This window comes from Leopardus geoffroyi, chromosome A1 (genome assembly GCF_018350155.1).
Source record: "Leopardus geoffroyi isolate Oge1 chromosome A1, O.geoffroyi_Oge1_pat1.0, whole genome shotgun sequence".
Taxonomy (NCBI): Eukaryota; Metazoa; Chordata; class Mammalia; order Carnivora; family Felidae; genus Leopardus; species Leopardus geoffroyi.
The window spans coordinates 137,120,750-137,135,449 of NC_059326.1; the positions used below are offsets into that span (position 1 = coordinate 137,120,750).

Here is a 14,700-nt window from a genome sequence, read left to right on the forward strand (position 1 = left end):
ACAGATAAGAAGGAAGGAATCAGTAGTTTTTTTTTAAGATAATTGTTTGATGAGGAAAGTAAACAGTAATGATACATACTTCCAGATGCTTTCTAGACTTCTGTCAAATATACAAACTGGCTGTAGGTAGCAGTTTAAGAATGGGAAAGCTGCTTGCCACCCAAGACCTAGATTATTTAAAGTACCTCCCTGCATTTTATTAGTGAACCCCAGTTTTGGTCTCCTGCAGTGATTCCCAGACTTCTCAGCATGAGGACTCCATTGTAAATTATAAAAATAAACCCATTTTCAAAATCCCCAGTAGGTTAGAAACAATACAAAATAGCCCAAAGCCCTTTGAATTCAGTAACATTTAAAAATTAATTTATACTTTATTAATCACCCTAATATAGTTATATTTGAAGAGCAGAGGTACATAGACATTCACAACACTGTTTAATCAGTAAGTTTAATCTGAGTCCTCAGATCCCTAGAGATTCACAGAGCTGTATCTCTTCAGCCAAATTGTTTCCCTTTGAGCCTCAGTTTTCTCATCTCTAAAGTGGAGATAATAAGAGCTTTTTTAGAGGATCTCAGAGAAAGTTAATGTGAGGCCAGCAGGACCGTGGAGGGCTCTTGTTCTTGAGACTGCAACAATGCTTAAAAACACAATCCCTGACAAACATGATTCCAATCCAGTTAGGGAGAACAGAAGCACGTGAGAGAGTTAGTGAGCTGGGCATCCCACTGAAGTAAACTGCCTTCTGCAACCTAGTTGCAGAATTTGACTTGATAATGTATAAGGCAGAGAGTGTGTGCACAACGGGTTCACTATCACCTTACACACGGGAAGTTTAATTCACTTGAAAGCTATCAATTTTTCGTTGTGTTCGTGTTGGGCCACTGTCTCTGACTGAGACACTTGAAGTTACAGGGACCCCAGGTGTTCTGGGTTTAGATTCGTCCCTTGCTTTGCTGCCCGGAGATTGCAATGGGGGAGCATGAGCCTGTGCACATCATGGTGATGGAAGATGTTTGATTTGGTTTGGTTTGAAGCTGCAACTCACATTTATTGAATGGCTGCCATGGTGAGGGGGTTATACAATGGCCCTAATATTAATATTTGATGATATTTTGATCCAAATATAATTTAAAGCACATTTATCATGCAAATTGAAACTTGCTGTTTAACTTAGCTGGCTCAACCCCCAGCCTGAAGTCACAACCTTACACTTTTATAGCCTGCATTCACCACATTTTCAGGATATCGTTGACTCCAGGGATAGAATCTTCTAAGTTTCCCTCTGTGAGAGTGGCTTGGGGGCAGCAGAAATTACTCCAGTATCTCCCTTTGGGTTCTTGGACTAAGAAAACAAACCGTTCTGTCACCCCCAAACCCCTACTTCATGGCTTTAGTGAGCACACAGCTGGATAACCTAGCTGCCTCTCTTCCTTCCACTGCCAGGAAAGTGGGTCCCATGAGCAGTGGAGTTCAGATTAATAATTAAAAGGCCAACATTTATTGAATATTACTGTGGGGCAGGCACGGTATGAAGCAATTATGTGAATTATCACCCTTAATCCTCACAGCAAACCCTAAGAGGGTGGTGCTATTTTACACCTGTCATGCAGATGAGGTTAGAACTGCCCATTTGTTGATTATCACACTGCTGGCAAGCAAGAGGGTTGGGACTTAATTTTAAGCAGCTACCCCCCAGGATGTGAGTCGTGAGCACGCCTCTGTATGGTCTTGTCACTCCTCCCACATACACCTTGCTTGCTGGGATACCTTCTCACCCTGGTTGATGGCCACATTGTACATGTTGCCAGAAGGATGGGGACCAGATACACGGAGAGACACCTGAGTGAGAAAGAACAAAGCCTTTGGTTGTGGCTTTATATATGGCAGTTGGTGATGTGCTGGCAGGGGAAGATCAAGAGGGATCCGATGATATGAGATGATCGTCCTTAAAGAAATTCTCAGAGTTTGAACTTGAAATCAGAAGCATCCCTAAGGGATCAACTGACCAACCCCTTCATTTTACACATAAGAAATAGAGGCTCAGATAATTGCCCACAGCCACGGAGCTGGTGTGGGACTCCAAACTCCTTTCTCTCTGTCTCCCTCTCTCCTCTCCTTATTTTTGATTTGGTACAAAAGGATATTTGGTGACAATGTTTCCTCTATACCCCTTCCCCTACCCCAGCCATCCCATCCCCATACCCAAAGGCAAATCCTATTAGCAGGTCTATTGTATCCTTTTAGAGATATTCTCTGCACCTCGAAAGTATACTTTTATTTTGTTATTAACAAAATTGGTAGCATTATGTAACCTGGCACAATCTTGCTTTTTGTACTTAACTATACAGGTTGGAGATTGCTCCATTATTACAACATATTTTTTTTCTTTCAAAATTATAACAGCTTTATTGAGATATAGTTTACATAATATAAAATTCATACATTTCCAACTGTCATTGTGATGAGTTTTAGAAAATTTATGTAGCTATACAATCATGACCAGAATCTACTTTTGGAAGAATTTCATTACCCCCCAAAAAGTTCATTGTGTTCGTTTGCATTCACTTCCAGCCTCTACCTCCAGCCCAGGCAACCACCCAGCAACTTTTCATCTCTGTAGTTTTTTGCTTTTCAAAATTTCAAATACATGAAATCATTCAGTGTTTGTTCTGTACCTGGCTCCTTAGATAACATGTGTCTGTTTATTTCACTTAACGAATTTTTGAGATTCAGGGTGCCTGGGTGGTTCAGTTGGTTAAGTGTCTGACTCTTGATTTCGGCTCAGGTCATAATCTCACGGTTCGTGGGTTCGAGCCCCGTTGGTCTGGGCGCTGTCAGTGCAGAGCCCACTTGGGATTCTCTCTCTCCCTCTCTGTCTGCCTCTCCCCCGCTCGCCTGCTCTCCATCTCTCTCAAAATAAAGAAGTAAACTTTTAAAAAAAGGTTGCTTTTGAAATCCATCTACATTATTGCATATAACAGTATAGTTCCTTTTTTGTTGTTGGGTAGTACTCCATTGTACAGATATAACAATTTTTATCTCCTCATTGATTGACCTTTGAATTGTTTTCAATTTGGGGCAACTGTGAATAATGACGCTGCGAACCTTTGTGTGCAAGTCTTTTATATGGACGTTTGATTTCACTGTTGAGGGGTAGTTAGCCAGAAGTAGAATTGCTGGGTTGCATGGTAAGTATCTATTTAACTATTTAAGAAACCGCCAAGCTGTTTTCCAAAGTGTTATACCCTGTAACATTCCCAGTGGCGGTGTGTTAGAGCTCTAGTTTCTGCACATCCTCAACAACATTTGGTATTTTCAGTCTTTTTGGTTTGGGACATTTTACTGGATGTGTACTGATGTCACGGTTTTAATTTGCATTTTCTGTTACATATCTTTTCATGTGCTTGTTTGCCATTTGGACATTGTCTGTGGTTAAGTATCCAAAATTTTAGCAGTTTTTAATTGGGTTGTGTGTCCTATTATTGAATTGTTAAGAGTAAGAGTTCTTTATATATTCCATATATATTCTTTACCAGCTCTGTTTTGCAAATATTTTCTCCTAGTTAATAGCTTGCCTATTTTTCTAAGGGTGGGTTTTTTTGAACAGCAAAAGGTTTTAATTTTGACGAAGTCCATTTTATCAGTTTTTTCATTGATTGTGCATTTTGTGCTGTAACTAAGAAATCATTGACTAACCATGATTACAAAGATTTTCTCCTATGTTTTCTTTTAGAAATTTTATAATTTCAACTCTTACATTTAGGTCTATGATATACCCTATTTTTTTTTTCTAAATATAATATATTGTCAAATTAGCTAACATACAGTGTATACAGTGTGCTTTTGTTTTTTGGGGTAGAATCCCGTGGTCATTGCTTACATACAACACTCAGTGCTCATCCCAACAAGTGCCCTCCTCAATGCCCATCACCCCTTTTCCCCTTTCCCTCACCGCCCTACCCACCCTCAGTTTGTTCTCTGTATTTAAGAGTCTCTTATGGTTTGCCTCCCTCCCCCTCTGTTTGTAACTATTTTTTCCCCTTCCCTTCCCCCATCGTCTTCTGTTAAGTTCCTCAAGTTCCACATATGAGTGAAAACATATGATATATGTCCTACTCTAAGTTAATGTATGTGTATGGTGTGAAGTAAGAGCCTGAGGTCGTGTTTTCTTTTGGATATAGTTATTCAGTTGTTCCAGTGCTATTTGCTTCACGGATTGTCTTTCCCTCACTGCATTGCCTTTACACCTTTGTCACGGTTGAGCATACCTAGAGTCCATTCCTGGAGTTTATTATATTCGTTCTTTTGTAAGGCTGTATAATACTCCATTCTATAGATGCTTAATTCAATCATTTCCTTATTGATGGACAATTATGCTATTTTTAATCTTTTCATCCTACTTCAAATAACGCTGTGGCAAATATATTGCATTGTAGGAATGTGTTTTTGCATCTTATAGGATTAATTCCAAGAGAAGGCAATTGTACATTTTGATAGACATTTACAGATTGCTCTCTGTAGTAAGTTTTGATCATTCACTATCACACCAGCTGTATGAGTGTACTCTCCAGATCCCCAGAAACAAATATGCTAACAAATGTTTCATCTTTTATTTCATTAAGTAGGTAAGAAAAATAGTATCTGGTAGTTTTAATTTGTATTTTCTTATTATGAAGTAGGATGAGTATCTTTTATTCTTTACAAATTTTAGGGTCAAGTATATCTCATTTTACGTGAAATGTGGTTTATGTCCTTTGCCTCTTCTCTCACCATATTAAGTTCCTTGTGATAAACATTGTGTATATTTCCCCTAGTTTTGTGTTTGTCTTTTGACCTTGTTTATTGAGTTTTGGCCCTATAGAAGCCTTTTATTTTAAGTGATAGTGTATAATAAATAAGTCTTCTGGGTAAAACCAGAAAACTTTTCCTACTCTGAGATTAGAAACAAAAATGAATCTCTCATTTTTTTTGTATTTTTTACGTTCTTATTTATAACATTTAAAGTTTTTGATCTATCTGGAGTTCAACTTAAGAAATAAGGTAGGGATATAAGTTTTTCCCCCTTAAATAGCTACCTAGTGGCCCTAACATAGTTAATTATATAATCCAACGTTCCCCTCTGATAGGCAGTGCTTTTTTTGTCACCTACTAAATTTCCATATGCATTTGGGTTTACTGATCTGATTTATGTATTAATAAGCACACTGTATTCTCTGACTCCTTCTGTCCTGTGTTACTTATATTTTCAAAATAACACAGCAAATGACGCACTTTATGAATTGCTTGCAGTAACACTTAAGTCCTTTCTCACCTTCTATCCTAGTGTTACTAGCTAACAAAATTCAAACTCTTTTTTAGCATCCCAAAGGAAAATATAATTAGGGTAGTAAGTCTCTTTGGGAGTATAGGCAAGTAATAATCAGATACTACATTTTTGAGTCAAATAATTCGGTGCTAATCCATGGTTTCCTTCTAGAACAACCAATGATTTTTGGATAGGCTGCATCTCTGTACATATGTGTATGTTTATACACATGTGTGTAATGTCCATGTGCCATGAACAGAAGAAATAGCCCTTTATTAAGTAAACTGAGTCCTCCTCCCCCCAAATCCGTATCGGTTGAAGAACAAACGAATCTAGCACTTTATGTCTTAATCATTGTGGGGTGGGATTTGCTCATTATTCAGGGTCCTCCCTGGCCTCATGTATGAAATATGTGATCACAAAATTCCTCTCCTAGGAGGGTCAGAAGGAGCACAAAGGAGGCAGTGTAAGTCATAGTAAAGAATGGGATGTCTGAGCACTTAGAGGTTGTGAAGGCACACTAAATAGGATTGCTTTCTTCAGAATGATGTGGTCTTGTGCTGTACCTTCTTTTCCCAAAACTGGGCTCTCTACTCCTTCTCCAACATCCTGTACAGACCTGGGGGCCCAGGCTGCAGCCAGGAGATAAGAACTCTCTACCCCTGGGAACCTGGACCGAGCCAGAGATGGGTCATTGTGCTGAGGAGGGACTGGGTGGCAGGAACACTGTGGATGAAGTTGGAGGAGATGCCGACTTGCTTGCTGCATTCCTGGATGTCTCCTGAATGTCAAGAAAGATGATTCTGGGAATAGTCCCTCCTTACCCAGCTCTCTAAAAACCCTGGCAAGAGGAGGGGTTCTGCATATAGCTATGAGTAACTGTGGAACTTTTTTTAATGTTCTTCACCCTAAAAGTTCAGTGTCTAATAATTCAGGAACCCCATCTTGATGGATTAAGTACAGTTCTCCTTAGCACCTTAAAAGTGTTTTATATATATGTGTGTATATGTATATATGTATATAATATACATATATATATATATGTTTTATATATATGTGTGTGTATATATATATACACATATACGTATATTCACATATATAATTATTTTTATATATGTATATATAATTCTTTTTAGCATAATGATGGAAGATCTCTCTTTATTTTTCTTTTTTAACTGAAAAAGTCCTGTAGGGTAGGGGTTGGGGGAGGGAGGATCCACTATGCTGTGGGGAAGAAAGCTGCCTGAACTAGAAAAACAGCAAGAAAAAAGTGGTGGCATACTGTAATGGGTGTTCAATAAAACTGGGTTGAAATCGTGAAGTTCTTCATCTCCCAGCACTTCCTGTGGAATAAGGCCAGAGGGCCTTGATTAAGGGGGAGAAGCCACCATCTCCAAGCAGGCAGAGGCCTGGATGAAGCAAACCAGAGGCTATTCCGGTCCTCTCCCTCACTCTCTTCCGGCCCTGCTTCCTTTCCCCACCCCTCCAACAATAGCCCCCTCTTGATTTCTGTTCCAAGACAGAACAGTGAGTGCAAAGGAAACTTTAAGGATTCTTTCCACAGAGTTTTCTAACTGGGAAAAGTGAGGTGTATGTGTTGGCATCTGCTCCTTGGCCGTGATGCTGGAGACTGAGGCCCCCTTCCTTCTCCCAGGGGCAGACTCAAGGCAGGTGGCAGAGTTTCTTGTCCCCAGTGTCCAGCATTCCAAGGAAGAAGCTGGTAGAGAAGCTCTTCTTCCTGGAAGGACTCTGAGGTTATTCTCTCTTACATGGTTGCTTTTAATTTTTTTTTTCAAGCTGCTGAAAGCTGAATGTCTTTTGGGGCTAATGTACCCCAAAATACTTGTCACTACCCCTGCTGGGACTTCCTTACCCTAAGCTAGTAGCTTGTAGGATAGGCAGACCCCCATCCCCTCCCCAAGATTCATTAGATCTGGAGAAGTCCTGGGAATCTGCCCCAGGTGATTTGGATGTTTGGTGCTCAGAATACACTTGAAAAACAATACCCCAGATCTTTCCTTTCTCAGATTATCAGGGCCCCTTGATGTGGAGTTAACTTGTTTGGTGAGACCACAAAAATCATACCTAATGTTACTCAGAGCTGAATAGAGTCAAGACTTAGCCAGTAACCACTATAACCACTCTCCAAGAGGGAGTTATGTTGTCTCGGATAAGGTCAAAGTTAAAAAATGGCTTTGTAACTCTTTGGAACAGGAACCTACATTCTGAAATCACTCTGTATACAACAGGTCACAACCCTAAGGTAGTGCTGCTCAAACTTGAATTTGTACCTTCATCTCATGGAGATCAGGTTAAGATACTGATTCTTTTTTTTTTTTTTTAATGTTTATTTATTTTGAGAGGGAGAGAGTGTGTGCAAGTGGAGGAGGGGCAGAGAGAGAGAGAGAGAGAGAGAGAGAGAGAGAGAGAGAATGAGAATCCCAAGCAGGCTCCTCACTGTCAGCACAGAGCCCATTGAGGGGCTCAGTCTCACAAACCATGAGATCTTGACCTGAGCCGAAATCAGTAGTCAGACGCTTAACCGACTGAGCCACCCTGGTGCCCCAAGATACTGATTGTGATGCAGGAGGTCTAGGATAGAACTAAAGGTTCTGCTTCTCCAACAAGAAAAATCATCATCCTGGGTGATGCCATGTTGTTGGTTTTTAAACTACGTTTAAGGAACACTACCTTAAGGAATACTTAATTTTTAAAAATATTATTAGCTACAGGTAACACTTTCTCCTTAATGAGAAAGCTGAAAACAAGCCAACATCAGTTTAGTGGCCTTGAGTAAATCACTTCCTTTCTATAATTTATTGGTTAAACAAGGTGGTTGTTTTTTTTTTTTTTTTTTTTTTCATTTCTGAAATGGAAGCAAGAGAGTATTAAGTGAAATGATGTGTATTAAGTCCTTAGCTGGCCCACTCCTCCACAAACACTGCCACTGGTGGTGGTGGTGCTCTGGCGGTGCTCATTCTCCTGTTGGATATCAGTGGGTGTCACAGATGGCCAAGCGAGGCCATAACCTATTATTGGAAAATGGGAGGATGGGTCAGACTTGCCTTTGAGTGCCATGGTACTTGGCTTTATTACTGTGAACAGAGTGCATTTTCCAGTTTCTGCAAATAACAGAAACCTTAGACCCCTCGGGCCCCTTGTTGTTATTCTGTATTTATATTTACCCCCTTATATTGGCCAAATAAGTGCAAAACTGCTTCATTCCAGTATTTATTCATTTGATTGTCTCCATTGCCCAATTATGTAAAGGAAAGGGTATTGTGCTCCACAAGGATATCACATTTCCCTCCCTGGCTTCGCCCCTTCATGTTTGTGTAAACTCAGCCTAAGTGGCATCCCTTTACTTGAATTTACAACCCTGCCTATAAAAAACCAGACAGTGCTGAGCATTTCCTACAAGGCTGAATTCTGGCTCACAGCTCTTGTAGCCAAGGAAAAACAAATTCATGCTCGCTCTCTCTCTCTCCCTCCCTCCCTCCCTCCAAAAACAATTTGCTAATCCATCATCTGCCCAGAAAACAAACGGAAAATAAAATGCAACTGAGTCTTTTTTGTGTATCTGATAAATGTTTATCTCCCGTGAGCAAGTGGGTGGGGGTCTTTGCCAAGATGACACACTAATATCCATGTAGTAGCCCCATGCACATAATGGTGGAACGAGCCATAATTCCAGTCAATTCAAGTGGGGAATAAATATGTCAAGCTGGCAGTTTGGCATTGTCTAGACCCCAAAAAAGTTTGACTAACTTTTTCTTATTAACTGTTGCATTTGGCTTTATATAAAGATAGCAACTTTCTTTCTTTCTTTCTTTCTTTCTTTCTTTCTTTCTTTCTTTCTTTCTTTCTTTCTTTCTTTCTTTCTAGAGAGCACACGAACAAGGGAGAAGGGCAGAGAGAAAGAGAGAAGGAGAGAGAGAGAGGGAGAGAATCTTAGGCTCTATGCTCACTACAGAGCAGTGATCCCAGTAGACCCTGGGATCATGACCTGAGTCAAAATCAAGAGTCAGACACTCAACTGACTGAGCCATCCAGGCACCCCTAAAGATAGCATATTTCACTCTAAAGCCCACTTATATATTATCTATTCAACAAATATTTATTTTACATCTATTATATGTCATGTGCTATTCCAGGCTCTGGGCACATAGCAGCGAACAGATGAAGTCCCTGTCCTCATGGTGCCTACTTTCTAGTGAACTCGTATAATACACATATCTCTTGATGAAGACATGTTCTTTCTCTTTTTCTCTAAATGTCTTTGTTTTTATCTAAAAGTATTTAGTATTTGAATGGTCACAAAAGAGCAGTGATCGTTAGGCCATGTTTGTTGTCTCTCTGTTCCTGTCAGATGCAGACCTGCATCCATTGCTGCTCTCTGAACATATGAGAAAAAAATTGAGTGATTTAGGTAGAAATAAGAACAACTTTTTCTATAAGTTGCAGATTTTTCTTATAATTAAAGCAGACTTAACATGGCTTGTCAGTGCTGGTTTTTCACACACCATTATCTGTCTTTTGCCTTTCCATGTCACCATTAACTTAGGGATGAGGATCTAATGTCTAAAATAGGCTCAGCAAGCATACATTATAAAAGTGTAAAAATAATAAAAAACTTATGAGATTAAATCTAGCAATAATTTTTTAAACTTGAGTAGAAAAATTTAGTATCTGGTTTCTTTTTTTTTTTGACTAAATGAACAACACATACTCATTATAAGATGAAAACACTGTAGAAATGCATCAAGCAAAAAGTGCTGCGCATGTGGCATTGCAATATTTATACACCTATGTAATTGCTCTTTTCTCTTTTTATGATTTATGTATGGTTATAGAACCCTGGTTAGTCTCATCAGATTACTTGACAGTTCTTACTTTATAATACTAACGGCTTCTAGAATAACAACTGATAAATTCAAAACTAATTTTTAGAAAGAATATCCAATGCTGAATAGGAATTCCGCTTAAAAGCATGGTTCTTAAAACATGCATTTTTATTTAATGTCAGTGCAATCCTGAGGAAAACGAAGTAAGACACTTACCATTCATTTCAGAGAATCAAAGAACGTCTGTATCAGAACCAAATAGATCATCCAGGACAGCGAGCAGGGGAGAAGAGTGGAAACCACCCCCCAGGTGAATTCTGATATACACTGAACACACACAGACCACCGTGAGAGTTCATCATTTTGCAGACGAGAAAACTGAGGTCTGAGCCAGTAAAGAAACCTTTCACGTCACACATACAGAGAATGGTAGAGGTCAGACCAGAACAGAACAACAGTGTCGTGACTCCCGGTCTACTCCTTGTTCCACTACACTAAGCCACATTGGAAGATACCTTTTGCACAATAGTGTAGAACAACTCAACTTCAATTTGTTCTCCGAAGATTAAGTTTTCCAAACAAATCTATATTATATCAAAACCTCTTAGTCCAACAAAAGAACCTCAAAGTTTTACGTTATTAGTGATAGATTGTTGTTGTGGTTGCATGTTTTCTTCTGGAAAGTGGAGGCGGAAGTTTAACCAAGACCTAAGTTAAAGTATCATTATTATTGACAAACTAATCAGCCTGTAGGTTTTAAAGTTTAGAGTGAGCGAAATAGCAGCTAAATGAACCACACCTCCCACCCCACCACCCCCACCTCCAGCCACACACACACTGTTGGTGATCGTGGTGTTCTTTTTATCTGTGTGAAGCTATGTGGCTCTTTACTAAAATGTTTGGGGAGAGAGATCACTGAGTGTGCTTTGCCCTCAGTAGGGAGAGAACGTGTCATTTCAAGTCCTTTCTGTCTAGCTGAATCGTGGAACTGCCACAGTGGTCTCCAAAAAACATGTCTCCAGCCCTCCAAGGCCAGGGAAAAGGTCACCAATGACCAGAGCTCAAGAGCTGGGGGAAATAGGTGAAAGGGAGAATAAACATCTACAGCCTAATTGCAGTCTTTTCGAACATTCGTCTAGGTTGAAAACTTTTATTCCAAGGCAACCTTTCCCCTGCATTGAGCTCTGTTGAACACAGCTGGCATTTTAATGAGACTAAATCTGGTGTTTCTGCCATTAGCGGAGATGAACATCAAAGCATTAAACTCTACCTTCCTTTGTTTTACAAGAACTTAGGGTTCAGGATACCTTCACTAAATATGTGTCCAACTCTAAAGCTATGAGGAATACTTTTGTTCTGATAGACCTCCGGCATAGTATTGATCAAAGACAATAACACAAATTACAAAGGATGTATTCTATCATCAGCATTAAAAAAATACAGCACCCTCAAGTATTAGTACCTGACTTAAAAAATTACAACTGACATTGATTGACTCCTAATCTTTGTCATGCACTGTCAACAATTGCCACGGTTAATGCATTGCATAAATAATCTTATTTAATCCCCACAACTGTATTATGTGGGTGCAGTTTTACCTTTGAGGAAACTGAGGCTTAGAGAAGTGAATAAGCTGTCCTAAAGGCCTATGGTCAGTAAATGACAGAGCTGGAATTCAAACCCGAATTTGTATGACAACAGAGTCTATGCTTTTGATGTTCTGCTTTCTCCAATTTGATTCACATCCCAACACAAAGACCTATAGGACACATCCTAACATAATTTAACATTTGTTTGACAAATTTGTAATTTTATTATAGGCACAGTTCAGGCACAAATAACGAAATCTTCTTTGTGTCAAATTCTGGATCATTCCACGCTGGAGTTCCCCTAATGATATCACAAAAGAGCCTCTGATGACCCCAAAGAAGAATCACACAGTGGAAGTTTCCACACAGGCTAACTCACTCCTTGCAGTTGAGTGGAGACAGATTGGTAGCAACTAGACTAAATGACTCAATGGCTTTTTTCTTTAGGGATCTGGATTTCTTCCCCCCAGCATCAAACACATATTCTCATGGCAAAGGCTTCACAACTTAAATGGAAATAATGAATATATATTTTTCTTTTAAAGAACACATCCTGAGATCCTTTATCTCGGGGGCCACAGTGAAGACACATGCTAGAAGTGGGGCTGTTTTCTGCACCACTGTCATCATGCCCACCTTTTGCCTCACTTGTCTTTAGTCCATGTGACTCTACTGTCACTTTTTTTGTCACACCATGTTCCATCTGATGCTTTTATTCGGTAACCAAAACTACAGAGCTTTCTATGATGTTGTTTTAATTGAGCACAAAATTAAATACGTTATCAAGAAAAAATGAAACTGAAAGAAGCAAGTCAAGATCGCAACCAAAAGTTTTCCACAGGGGTCACAGTGGCTGACAAAAAAGATGCAAAATGCCCCAATCTGTCAGTCCTGCCTACTTTTTGACCTGAAGATCTATGAAACGGGTGGCTAGGGTAGGTGGTAGGGGCCTGGAAAGCATGTTCAAGTGCTCTTAGAACCATTTTGCATCCTGTAGCAAGCAGACGCTAATCATAGCTCTCTTAAATTGCTCGCTTTATAGTGCTCTTAAAGAAAGCCTCTTAAAAAAAGGAGAAGAAAAAAGAAGTCTGACTAATGGAACAAAACCTGCAGAACAGCCTGGTTGTATCCTATATTCTCCCTCTTGTTAAGATGATGGCTCAGTTTTGACTAAAGATGAATTACTTGATTATGGTTAATACACGGTCTGGCCAAATTAATTTATAAATGAGAAACTAGTTGCTTTTATCACACTCTTCCAAGCCAAGGTTACTTCAATCCCTAAATTTTATAGAAATTAATATTTAAAAAAACTCTGCATGATTTTGTCCTTCACCCATTCAACACCTCTCTGAATTAAATGATTAATATGAGTAAATATACGTTGTCTTTCCAATTGACCTTGCTGGCCTGTTTTGACAGTGTGCTCTTGGCTCCCTCATGGCTTGCCATCATGAGTTTTTGGTAATGTTATCCTTTCTGACAAATTTAATTGAGGCAAGTTAGACTTTCAAAAACTAGTTGTCTGCATAAGCTTGACCAGTTTGCTATGGAAAACCAGGTGCTGGGTGAATATTTTTCAACTGCGTCTGTAGCTTAGTTTTTCACTTGTACTGTAAGAGGAGATCAATCTTAGTCTTCCTATTCTAGTCACATGTGGTTGTCCAAAACTAAAGCTCTATGACCCCAAATCTTTGCCGCCTTTTGTGTGGCAGATGACATCTTCCATCAACAGTGGATAATAAAATTTACATTCAGTCCCCATGTGGAACCTGAACACGTAAGCACTCCCCCACACAGTACAATTCAAAGTGACATTCTCTTCTATTTTCCTTCAGCCTCAGTGATGCAGAATAACAGTTATACGTTAACATTCCTTTGGCGGGGGCGGGGGAGGGGTGGTCTTGAATATAAAAAAAAGAACAAGAGAAGGCTACCCTCAGTCTAGACAATGAGTGACAAAAGTCCCAGAGCAAACCATAGTTGTTAACAGACACCCTCCTAAGGTTCCCAGGATACAGCACTGAGAGGGAGTGAATTCTCCAGTGAGACACATCACACACTCCAGGGCTCCTAGTTAACCCGGCCATGTTATCTGTGCCAAAAATCAGTTTTAACACCCTGTCCTCCTCAGCCCCAGTGCAATTTATTTCCCGTTCTGCCAGCCTCAGCTCTGCAAAGCATCGGTATTCTCTTAAGAAAAAAAGTAAAAGCTTAAATTCTGGGTCATCCATCAGTCATACCATTTGATTAAGGATTCTACCCAGCAAGGTATTTTCCATTGAAGGTGCCCACGTCAGTATCCATCCCGGGGACATTGAAATGGAAGTAGAAATGATTGCATGGGTAACTTACCAGCTCCTGAGTCTGAATGGCTGCAGCAACCCCAGTGCTTTACCTGATCCCTTGCTCTCTGTCTCTCTCCCTCTCTCTCTCCCTCTTTCTCTTGTGTACAGATTGCAGGGAACTTAAAGAACTCGCAGGGACAATGTTTCAAATGACTTAAGAAAGAACAGGAACAATACTTCGTTCTCTTTTTCTCAGATGAGTACCTTCGGGAAGAAGGAAGGAAGGGAGGGGAGAGGGAGGAAGTCAACAACCCTTTGCTTTCCTGAAAAAAAATAAGGAAACAGAAGATAGACATCTCATTTTCTCTTAAACAAAATGTTGGAAGGGGCAAAAAAAAAAAAAATCTTTGAAAAAAGGAATTCCTCAAATATGCTCTCTGCCCTAAGAGCTTTAAAGAGATGAAAAGCCTTACTGGCCTGTCCTGTCCAAACAAATGGTGTTCCAGAAAGGCAGGCTCTCCTGAGCTTACAGCCTCTGGTATCTTGTTTGCAGAACTGACACGGCCAAAAGGGAACAAATCATGTCATGTTGCCTCTGAGCAAGGGAACGTTTGGTCTGTTGTGCTAACTGAGGCAATCCTCCAGCCTGTGAGGCTGGGCAGGGTGACTGTCA

At 39.8% G+C, this 14,700-nt stretch overlaps 1 protein-coding gene across 1 annotated transcript in view; it reads right to left on the minus strand.

Moving 5' to 3' along the window:
- The window catches only part of ZNF366 (zinc finger protein 366), a 71,009-nt gene extending 56,752 nt beyond the window's left edge, over positions 1 to 14,257 (minus strand). Inside the window, exon 1 of the mRNA XM_045446646.1 lies at positions 14,095 to 14,257. The gene's annotated coding sequence lies outside the window, so the exon portion shown is untranslated. The remainder of the gene's footprint in view (positions 1 to 14,094) is intronic.
- Between the last annotated feature and the right edge of the window lie 443 nt (positions 14,258 to 14,700).